This window comes from Fukomys damarensis, unplaced genomic scaffold (genome assembly GCF_012274545.1).
Source record: "Fukomys damarensis isolate Sample0158 unplaced genomic scaffold, DMR_v1.0_HiC HiC_scaffold_5, whole genome shotgun sequence".
NCBI classification, from domain to species: domain Eukaryota; kingdom Metazoa; phylum Chordata; class Mammalia; order Rodentia; family Bathyergidae; genus Fukomys; species Fukomys damarensis.
In genome coordinates, this window is record NW_022900917.1 from 56,586,361 (window position 1) to 56,598,502 (window position 12,142).

Below are 12,142 nucleotides of genomic sequence, written 5' to 3' on the forward strand. Positions count from 1 at the left end.
CTGTAAAGAACAAATGATAAATTAAACTCTTCTCCAAGCACGTAAAACATTACAGTGGGAATATTTAGCTCCAAACCATTAGCTCTCTGAACTTAACCAACTGCCATGGGAGATTATTGATTGCTTTGCAACTTTTTATTGTGAAATAATTTTAGACTTAAAAGTTGCAAGAGAAATGGTACAGAGAGTTCCTGTGACATGTTATAGAGTTCCTGCTATGTATTATGAGGCAGAAGAGATTGTATAGATTTAATTAAGGTCCCTGATCAGTTGATTTGGGGTTAATCAAAAAAGAAATTATATTGAATAGGCCTGAACTAGCACAAAAAGGCAGAAAAAGAGTTGGGAGCAATTGTGAGTGGGAGGGACTTCCTCCTTCTTGTCTTGAAAGAACAAACTTCATGTTGCAGAGGTTCCCACAGTAGGGATCAGAGGGTGGCATCCAGGAACTGAGGACTTTCTAGGTGACAGCCAAAAGAGTGTAGCTCCTGGAACCTGGATTTCAAACTGTGAGACTGAACAGTAACTCTTCCTGGGCTACCAGTCCATGGAGACTAACAATAATTAGACATTATGTTGAGCCACAAATTTGCAGTTATTTGTTATACACCTAAAATGAAAAGTTTGTACCTTATTTTTTCCTTTATAATAAATGAATATTTAAGGAGACATAATTTGAGACTACTCAAAATCCTTTTTCTCTATAAACTTGTGTCTACTACTTTTAACATCTGTTACTGGATCTGCCCTGCAACAATGACCATGCTGATGCTGTTCTAGTTAATAGTCACTTTCTATTTATCTCATTCTCTTGACACTTATTAATTGAAATTATCTAGTGACAAAATACTATAACATCTCTCTTCATTTATTTATTCAAAGTCTTTGAATTTTACCATAAAAAATAATGTAGCAATAGAAAATTAGGCAAGTTGTATTAGGAGGTAAATTCTGGGGGAACATTTTCCTATTTATAAAGGTAAATATAAATCAATTCATGTATAGCTACTAAGAATAACCAACAGGCCAGGGATTTCGCTCAGTGGTGCCACACCTGCCTGCCAAATGCAACATCCTGCATTTGATCTCTCAACCTGAATAAGAAAAAAGAAAAGAAAAGAAAGAATAACCCAATGCACTTCTTAACAGTGTACATTCCTTATCAGATCTTGAGATAAGTGTCCCAACACACACTGAAAATATTTCCAGGTCCTGTCTTTGAAGCTTCATGCAATGGACTTAATGTTAAGATGGACTAGCTCTCCAAAGAAAACTTAAGCCATTCAATTTATGTTTCTGGACAAAATGATACATTTTCTGAGTATTGTCTAGTTTGTTTACCATTATTTATTTTCACATATTTAATTCAATATAACTGAACAAATAGTATACAAAGATAAAAATAGATTAGATAGATAGATAGATTCTAAGGCTTGGCTTTATTGCTGTTTGGGTCAAGAAAATCCCTGGTTAATGAAGCTGTTCTGAGTCCTGTACAGTGGTTCAGAAGCATCCTTGGCTTCTACCCAATAGAAACCAGGAACATCTCCCAGTATGACAAGCAAAAACTATACTCCAGCAGACTGGAGAGGAAAGCTCTGGGGAGAATCATTAAGGTAGACAAATTAGTGACAGGTAGAGTTGATAGACAATTTTCTGTCATTTCCAGTTTATCTCATAATGAAACACTCTGAGTTGCCCAACATCTCTTTGTATCATCCCACCAGAAGTTGTTTTCCTAGAGTTCATGTGTTCTGTGTTCATAAGATAGTATCCAATCTAACCCCTATAAAATTTCATTAGACATAATTTAATTTGTTATTAAAGGTACAAAATGAAGAGCTTCTGAGAAGCAACTAAAATTAAAAATGACTGAATAACTTACCTAAATGAATAACCAGTAGATGTAAAACAAAAATCTAAATATAGGGCAACATTATGAATTACTTAATACAATGACACAAGGCCAGTATTTCTTTGTGGTAAGAAAACTGAGAGGCTGAGGATGTAGCTCAGTGATAGAGCACTTCTCTGGCTTGTCCAAGGCCCTAGGTTGTATCCCTAGCACTGGAAAAAATGGAACAAGGAATCCAGATGTTGGCTTGGAGGCCTGACTGTGCCCTTTATTGGTGGACTTGAGCAAGTCACTTTTTCAGCATTTTTAAATATATTGAGGAGGGTGAGTTATACACTTTTGCGTTTTTCTAATCTCTAAAATTCTGTGGATTCAGGTTAAAAGTTATGTTTGAATGCATAAAAATTGCATAACTTACTATTTTCTTAATTCCAACTGATAGCATAGATTCTATTCTTTTTGCTGCCATAACTCCTGAAAAAAGTGCCTCAAAGATGCTTTGTTGAAACACATTTGTTTGAAAGCAAACCATATTGTATGATGAAGATCATAGAAGCAGAGCAATTTAATTGGTTATTTGAGTGGAACAGACTCTAATGGGTCTCAGCTATAGGAATAATTGAAAAATGTTGTAGAAAACTCCCTGTTGAGTCAACTCTAGGCAGTTCTGGCTTGAGATACAACATTTATATTTGTTTATCAAAGAAAGAAGAATGTGGGAGGCCTGTCATCAACAGTTTTCTAGCTACTGATGATTCTTGGTGCATTGGCCTTGATAACAAAGGAACTAGGTTTCCCAATTACACTCATAGTCTTAAGTACCTTGAACCAGTCTTATCTATATGCTATCAACATACATGTTCTCTTCCTTGCTAAAGTGTAAAGTTTGAGGTTAAGTTGATTCTAACTCATATCTTTAACCCACCAAAGTTCTCACTGTTTTCAGTATATATCAAATGTCTCATGGATATTTGTTGAATGAATGAATAAGTAAATGAGTGAATGATGAATGAATGGCTAGAGAAACCTAACCTAGTGTTCAGCACCCTCCCTGAAACTGACATAATATTTTTGTGCAAAAGAGTATTTCATTTTCTCTTGAGAAGAATGAGCACCACCCATTTCATAGGCATTTATGCTCCATCCAAGTTCAAAGCTTACTGGACCTCTGCAGAATCCTTAAAAGTGATCATACATCTAATCTGGCAACCAACTTGCCCCTTCAACAGCCCTCTTCATCAGTCAAGCTTCTTCTTCCAGTGTAAGTAAAGAAAATTAAGTTCCAGATCTACCCTGACTTCAGTAACTTTGATACAAAATGCTGTATTTGAATATTTGGTGTCTGACTTACAAATTAAATGTTTCAAATTTCAATTAGACAGCATAAACAAATTCTTTAGATTTATTGTACAGCCTAGTCAGTGCTGTCAATGCATGATATAGTTGAAAATTGCTTAAATGTTCTCAGCACATAAAAAATAATTGCATGAGGTGATAGATTAATTAGCATGATTGTAACAATTATTTCACAAAGTATGCATATATCAAAACATCACATTGTATACTATCTAAATACAATTTTTACTTGCCAATTATAATTCAGAAAAGCTGGAAAATTAAACATCTTAAGATTTAATACTCTGGGGCTGGGGATTACGTTCAGTGGTTCGGTGGCCTGCCTTACAAGTTCAAAGACCCAAGTTCAATCCCTGGTACAAATTAAATACTCAGGGCTGGATATTTAGCTCAGCAGCACCATGCCTGCTTTGCAAGCACAAGGTCCTGAGTTTGATCCCCAGTACCAAAATAAATAAATAAATAAATACTCCATACTAAAAAAGCCTTTTAATAAGCTTCATTTAGCCAGTCGTCCTATTAAAATGTACACTAGTAAATTAGTTTCTCATTTGCAGGTGAATAGATTTATAACAGATAACACTTTTGTTCTGTTATATTGGGAGAGTATGTTTAAAAAATCAAGCCAGTGGATCACTGTGATGTCCTCAAAAACTTTGCATAAATAAAGACTGGGAAAATCAAAGACTATATTCTGAGCTTCCTATAGCCAACGAGTGAGCCACTATCACCTGTGCTTTGGTAAGACTCACAGGCAGACAGAGGAGAGAGAAAACATTGCGGCAAAACAGAAGGAAGGCACCAAGTGAGCCCTAGAGCTACCTCCTCTGGGAAAACTGGAAGAGCTATCTGAAGCAGGATGTGCTATGTGATGATTAGAGGTACAGATTTGTACTTTTCTGTTTAATCCTCAACTGGAAAAGGAGATTAAAAAAATAGAGAACCTGTGAGTTATTGATCAAGTTCTGCTCATTTAAGCCAATGTCACAGAAGTTAGTGTTCAGCTTTCTAGCTCCACCAATGTCATGGCTTATACTTAGATGTCTCCTAAAGCCTCATGCACTCATAGGTGGAGCTTTGAGGAAGTGGCTGGATCATGGGTGTGATACCAGATCACGGTTATCTGATAACTAGATTGGTACACTGTGGATTAGTATGGACCTGGGTGTGGCTGGATGGATTTACTAAATACACAAGAGCACCATGAGTGCGAGTGGCACCAACAAACACACTTTTAGCCTGATTGCAATAAAAAGGGAAAGGGGGGCTTGCTACTGCAGCTGTTGCCTCCTGCCTGCAATACCATGAACTGTTTCTCCTCTGCCATGACACCCAGCCAACTATGGACTGAAACTTCTTTATAAACTATTTTAAAATTTCTGTGAGCTAAAATAAACTTTTCCTCTTTTAATTTGTGGGTATGGGCTATTTTGTCCCAGCTACAAGAAGAGTAACTAAACCTATATCATAAAATGCTATAGTATTCCCTTTCTTAATGAGCACATTATATTTGTGTATTGTCATGAGCATACTCAAAGATAAACAGTATCACATTAAAATATTAAATAGTTTGTTTGAGCAAGCAATAATTCAAAAATCAGGCCATACCAGACAACTAGTGGTCAAGCAGGCAGTAGGGAGAGGAGACAGCTTTTTTAAAGTAAAAATGGAAGCAAGGCAAAGAAAATATTTGATCTGTTAGAGTGAAGCAACAGCTTTGTTGGGATCATTCTAAAGAAAGTCCTTAGTTAAAAGACCAGTTGGTTGCTTTTTATTGGCTTAGAAACTGTTCACCCTGAGCTGGGTTTCAGTATGCATATATAGGAACCTAGGACCCAGAAGAAACCTCAGCTTACTGGCCTCCCAATTAATATTTTCACAAGAGATAATCAAATAACATCTAGCAACTACTTTGAATTAAGAAAAACAGTAAGATAGCACTTCAGAATGAAGACATTTAATAATTTCAGTTTAACATTTGCCTGCTGCCTTTTTAGGTAAATCTATCATTTGTAAGAACAATGGAATTAGGGTGTACAGGATCTTCCTGCAGCAAAATATAATTAGGGTCTCGCAACATTGAACTGAAAATTTGTGTTAAGAAATATATGATTATACATCTTAAAAGCTTACTACTGTTAAAAGCTAGTTCAAGATCATACTGCATTATAAAAGAAACATTCACATTTGTCTCATGTCAGGAAAGATTATGCATAAAACAAAATGACTGCTTAAGTGTTCCACATGAAAGGTGTTCAGGTATTAGATCATTTTATAGCAAAAAATTAACCAGTAGGTGTTGCTAACTCATTTGGAGAGTAACAAACAGGACCAGTTAGAAAGTGTCATGTGGAGATCCTGTATGAAGCTGAAGAATTTCTTTCCCCTGATCTGCTTTGTGTTCACAGTGGAGGCCATACAGCTCCACATAGTAGAGGCCACACAGAAGATGTCAGGGTACCACTGACCCCTGGAGAGCCTCTGGAGAAACACAAAGCAATAATGCAGCCAAATGAACAGCACAATTCTGGAGGCTACAACTGCAAAGCCCAAATAAAGATCACTAATTGGGGAGAAAACATGGTTTTCAGCTGTGTAGAGATTTTAGCAGAGTAAGCCCTCATTAGAGAAGGAATATTTTTTGTTTTGGTGAGTCTCGACTGTTTTTATACATAAAGAAATCCTGAAATGTCTCCCATTGCATGCATTCCTTCACCTGGGAGAGAGGCTGTTTTCCCCCTAAGTGCACATTCCACATGCCAGGTAATGCATAGTGGAGGGTTAGGATGAGGAGGAGCCTACAGAGACAACATGGAGGTCTATATAGCCACTAGTAAATGCAGTTGCTTCAGTCCTCGGGATTGTATTTTTCAACACTACGATCTATGTAGCTTATAACAGTCTCTTCCTATCTTGGTGCATTAGGAGTTTTCTGATCTCATAGATCAAGTTCAGTACAAATATGCATGGTTCCCAGCACCATGGGAAATCTCTGCAGGTTGGCATCCAGCTGCTCCTGACCAGTAACCAAAACAAAGAGAGATATGAGGCACCTACCAAGAAGAAAGGTCCTCAGGCAGTTTTTACTCTATATGAGAACAAGACAAGGTTTAAAATATATATAAGGTACTTTGTCATGCTACATATGAATAAGAACTGATAGAGCCTGCCTCACAAGTGCAAGGTCCCAAGGTCAATCCCTAGTGCAAAAAAAAAAAAAAAAAAAAAAAAGAACTGATAGTGATGATAAACAAAGTGGATGGAAGTCCATTGTTTTGGACTCTAGTCATACACTAGGCCTCAGCAGACCAGACCAAGCCTGGAAAGACTTTTGTGATTTGAATGTTTAAGTGCCCTTCAAACTTCATAGTTGAAATTTGCTGACTAATGATGTGATAGTACTACTAAGGAAAAGGGACTTTAAGAGGTGATTAGGTTACCAGTATTCTACTGTATTGGTCACTTTCCTGTCACTGGGAAAAAATATTTGATACCCACACCTTAAGAATGAGAGGTTTTTTTGGCACACAGTTTACGGTGGGTTCAGACCATGAGTCTCCCAAGCAGAAAAGACAAGGTGGAAGGGGATGGTGGAGGAAAGCTGTTTAACATATGCAGTCAGGAAGTAAAGAGAAGGGAGGAGCTGGGGGCAAGAATACACTCTTCTAGGTCATGCCCCAGTGATCCATCTCCAATGAGCCCCACCTCCTAACAGTACAATCGATCATAAACTCATCACTGATTAAGCCACTGCTGAGTATAACACCTCCATGATGCCTCCTTCTAAAAGTCCCACCTTTGAATACATGAGACTTTGGGGGACATGCCACATCTAAACCATGGACTTAAGGCCTTTATAAAAGAAGCTTCACCAAGCATTTGACTTCTTGCCCTTATGTTCCTTATTCATATGAGGATGCAGCACTGTGTCCTTTTGGGAGAAGGGACCAGACTCTAGTGCTAGCGCCTCTATCTTGACCTTCTCAGCTTCGATACTATGAGAAGTATGCTTCTGCTCTTCATAAATCACCTGGTGTGTGGTATTTTGTTACAACAGCACAAACAGACTAAGGGAGGGTCACTTGTGTTAATTGCCTTGCAATCAAACTAAAACTTGAAATGAGACAGTTTTTTTTTAAAAAAGCAGGAAATTTTCAGCAACCAAGAAGAGAGAGCCTAGTTTACCTGAGCTGGCCTGACAAGAAAGTTCCCTCTTCTTTCATCCTTACAAAGAAGTGACAATCTTCTTTTCATTTCTCATCAAATAAAAAAGGCTCATGAAGGAAAATCAACCCAGTTCTACCTATGAAGCCAACCTCCTCTGCTCAGCTCATTACAACACAAATTTTGCCTTATAAAATGAGGCATTACCCAACTATAGAAATGTAAAAGCTAATTAGATCTTTAAACTAAATTTACTGTCTTTTGATTTTGATAATACATCCCACTGCTATTAGCACTTAGTTTGAGATATTATTTCATATATGTGCTCTCACTGCATCTGTAATTCAGTCCAGTGAGTTCCATAAGGCACAGACCATCATCTCTGCCTTAGGACTGAAAGAAGTGAGGAGGAGAGAAGTTATGAAATAATCCCAAAGGGAATTTGTCTCAAAAGGAACAAAGGCTCCATCCCAATTCTCCAGAAACCCAATATGCAATGATTTTTTGTGTTCCAGTCTGATTTAAAACAATGATCTTTTTTCAATGACAATAAAAATCTCAGTTACTTTTCAGTCTTAAAGTCTCATATGGAAAAAATAATGAAAGAGAGTCAAATAATGTTGATAAGTATTTCAGGAAAAACAGTTTTAATATATGAACCTTCTATTTTATTCAAGACTTTTTCTGTAACATTGATGTGCTTTCATAACAGAAATGCTTCCAACATTATCTTAGTTAAACAACAACAAATAACCTCTATCATGTTAAAAATACTTTTAACAAGTTATTTAGCCCAAGCAAAGTTCCAAACTTTATTAGCTCAAAGTAAACAGACCATTACTATTCTGGTTATTTATGTAGAAATAACTCAATTAGAGAAACTACTTGATCATACAGTTAATTGTTTGACTCAGCTGTTTCATAGTAAAAAAAGAGCCAACTTAACATTTAATTCTTCTTTGATGCACAAAAGTACTTCAAGAATGAGTTTAATATTTTTAAATTTTATTTATTTGTTTTATTTATTTATTTATTTATTTGGCATGAGGGATTGAACACAGGTCCTTGTGCTGTCAAGACAGGCAGTAGAACCACTGAGCCAAATCCCTGGCCCAATATTTTTAAACTATGATAATTCAGAGAAGTTTGTAGGAAGTCAAAGGGAAGACGAGCAGTTAGTTCCAAGGATATGAGAATATAGTATTTCCTATGGGGAAAATCTAATAGATGTGCAGTAGACCCAACTACATTCATACTTAAGCTAGAGAATCTCTTCGATGGAGTGGTCATTTTCCTGTGATGTAAATATGAGAGGAATATAACAATAAACCAATGATACCAGTGTGAAAAAGGCAAAGACCATTATATATTCACAGCTAGCTTAACATGGACTACTGGTTATCATAATATTTTATGGTAGCCCCCGCTGTGTTTCCCAGGCATAGCATGTGATTTTGTCTTTGCTCTCATCCTCTTTTTCTATTTACTTGGTTTAAGCTTTCTCTGCAAAGGCATTTTCTCTCCATTCTCTATTATTACTTTCTTGAATAAAATTTGCCACTGCTTTTTGCTCATTTTGTTCAACTTTTTGTTTGAGGCAAATGGAACCTGGAATTCAACTCTATAAGGAGAGGTGAGCTATCCAGAAGCTGATAACATTAAGTTGGTGAGCCACTTTTTAAAAACAAGATACCCAATAACATTTTTGCAATCTCAGCCAGGAGAGTACATTTTGGTGTGGTCAGTCACAAGTAAAAAGCTCAGGTAGCAGAGACACAGGTAAGGTCCAAACAAGCTGGGCAAAAATTCTTTTGTTGTTCCCCATGAAGTAAGTGTTTTTCTTATTTCTCTCTCTCTTCCCTTCACTTTCTCTTCCCTAAGCCAGGAATCCAACGACTCTTCTCAAGTTGCTCCCCAACCCCCAAAATGGAATTACTAATATCCCTGACAAATTTAATGTTCTCTGAAGATTTTTTTTAATCAATCAAAGAATGACTCCATTAATCCTGGAATAATATTTGACTTTTCTTTCTCATGCTCTACTGGAGTCTAGTAGCAATATTCACAGTTTGATCTTTTTGATTCCTCTTATACTTCACCCCTTTTGCCACAAACTTTGTGCATAGTCTATACCCTGGGTCATTTTTAAAAACTTCCAAATTGGGTTGGGGATTTGGCTCAGTGTTTCCATTGCCTGCCTCTGAAGCGCAAGGGCCCGAGTTCAATCCCTGGCGCCAAAGAAATTCTTAAAAATCCTTCCAAACTGGTCTCCCTTATCTTTTGCATCTCTTCTAAACTTATTTTCAGAAGCAATTAACATCAAAGTCGTTCCCAGTACTCAGGGAGACTAAGGCAGGAAGTTCACAAGTTGAACTCCCATATGGGCAATTTAGCTAGACCTTGTCTGAAAAAATTAAAAAGATGGGGAACATTGCTCAGTCATAGAGCATCCCTGGCTTCAATCCACATGCCATAAAAACACTCTGAATAACAACAAATAATAGTAAGTTATTTCTCTGCTTAAAATCTTCCAATAGCTTCCCCTTTTGTTATGGGTCAAAGTCAAAGTTCTTACATTATCCCACAAGCTCTACATGATCTGGCTTCCTGCATCCCTGTTTCAGCCATACTGATCTTCATGTCATTCCTCAAAGACTCTAAGCACATTCTTGCCTCAGGACCCTACAGGCCCTCCTTCCTCTTCCTAAAACTCTCTTCCCCAAATATCCACATGCCACTCTTTCCTTCTTCCAGTTGGTCATAATGAGAACCTGCCCTGGATACCTCACCTAAAATTGAAAAATAACTTATCATTTTATATTTCCCTTTTTTCTGTCAGTAGTCAATAGACTTTACTTATATACCTTGCTTCTTTTTATTCTGCCACTAATGCCATAATCTCCACAAGAGCAGACTGTTTTATTCACTACTCAAACTTGAGAACTTGAAATAATACCAGGCCTGTTATGGGCACTAGATAAGTATTTGTTTAATAAATAATTCAGTGAGACAGTCTCAAAATTATGAAAACATAAGAATATAAGTGTGGATAGCAATTTACAATGTAAAAGGCATTCTAATAAAGCATCTCCTATAAGGTAGATATCACCTCTCTTGTACAGATGAGGAAACTGAATCTAAGGTTTTCCAATGGCTATGCCCAGAGCTTGTTTTGAATCAGTCCTTACTATGCCTTTCCAGTGATCATGTTTGCCTTTGTCATCAGCCTCCTGCTTCCTTCTCACATAATTTCTCACCCACACTATCAACAGTGATGACCTCCTCACTGACCTTGAGCTCCCATTTTATCTTTTTACAATAACTCCCAAATTAGCTCCTAAAACACAAAATTATATCCCTGATCAAAACACATTATTAGATTCCCACTTCTGCTGGACCTGGCAATCCGTGCCCACCAAAGCCAGAGGCAACCTAGCTTTCTGGCCTAATTCAATGTAAACACCCAGGTGGCTCAACTGGCTGGACCTAGGTGTGGTACTGCCATAAGTAAGCACTCAACTTCTGTGCCTCCCAGTCTTTCTTTATATCTTTTTCCTAAAGATACATTCCCTCATTTTCCAGGCAGGTAGGCCCCACTTCAAGGCCCTTCCTGAAGTTTTCTGAAAATTTCTCACCAGAGTTCTCACTCGCTCTTTGTGACACATCTCACCTCTGCTTTATATGGTGGTCCTTGCATTTATCCTTGAGCATGGAGGTCTTCTCTCACTCCTCTGCCTTACCTGTCACACCACATTGCACAAAAAAGTGCCAAATAGTCATTTAGTTAAAGTGAATAATATTGTATAATAAGAATGGTTCATACATTAGTTTTCTTGTCATAAGACATGAAGATTCCTGGAAAGAACAAGAAAAGTGAATTTAAGACCCATGATAAGCCTGAGACTCTCTCCTAAGTGTATACTTTACATTCATTCCTTTTAAAATAGAGAACAGTTAGTCAGGCGTGGTAGCATGCACCTACAATCCCAGAACTCATGAGGTTGAGGCAGCAGGACTGCCACAGATTCGAGTCTAGCCTGGGCTACATAGTGAGTTCAAAGCCAACCCGAACTATGTAGCAAGGCCTTACCTCAAAAATAGAAAATAAATAAATAAAATGACTACTGTAAGGTCAGAACAAGGTACAATTGAGAATGCTGAGTCAGGCAAAGTCTAAGTAACATGTGATGAGTTTATTGCCATCTGGGTGCAGGTGGGCCAAGGGTGAGAAGGCCAGTGGCACTGAGAAGAGGGTGTTCATGATTGTATGGGGCATTTGGCAGGGGGCACTGGTTGAAAGGGTTCAAAAATTGTAGAGTCCCATGGGTGATAGGCTTGGGTCTGGCTGATAAACAGGGTGATGTCAAGAGCAGCAGGGTGGCTGCTGGCTTCTTGTTATCTCTGGGCTCCTGTGCATGTGGGTAATGGATCTGCTTGGGTGGGTGTCCAACTTGGAGGGCCTGCCAAGCACAATTTAAACCTATCCCCAGCCTGCCTGTGGTTGGCCCATAAGGAGGCAGGTTAATATTCTCTGCAGAAAGAGCTAATTTCAACACAAAGGTGAATGAATGTAGTGTTCCTGAGGCATCTTGGCTCTTGCTTTTCCCTCTCCTCAAGAGCAGAGTGTTGCACAGTGCCTAGGCAAATAGGTGTCCTCAGCTACAGCAATCAGTCCTCTTTCTACTCAATTCTTACTACTTCCCACATTTCCCTTATCTTTTATTTTAAATTTTTTTTCTTCTAAAAGTAAAACAACACAATTAACCA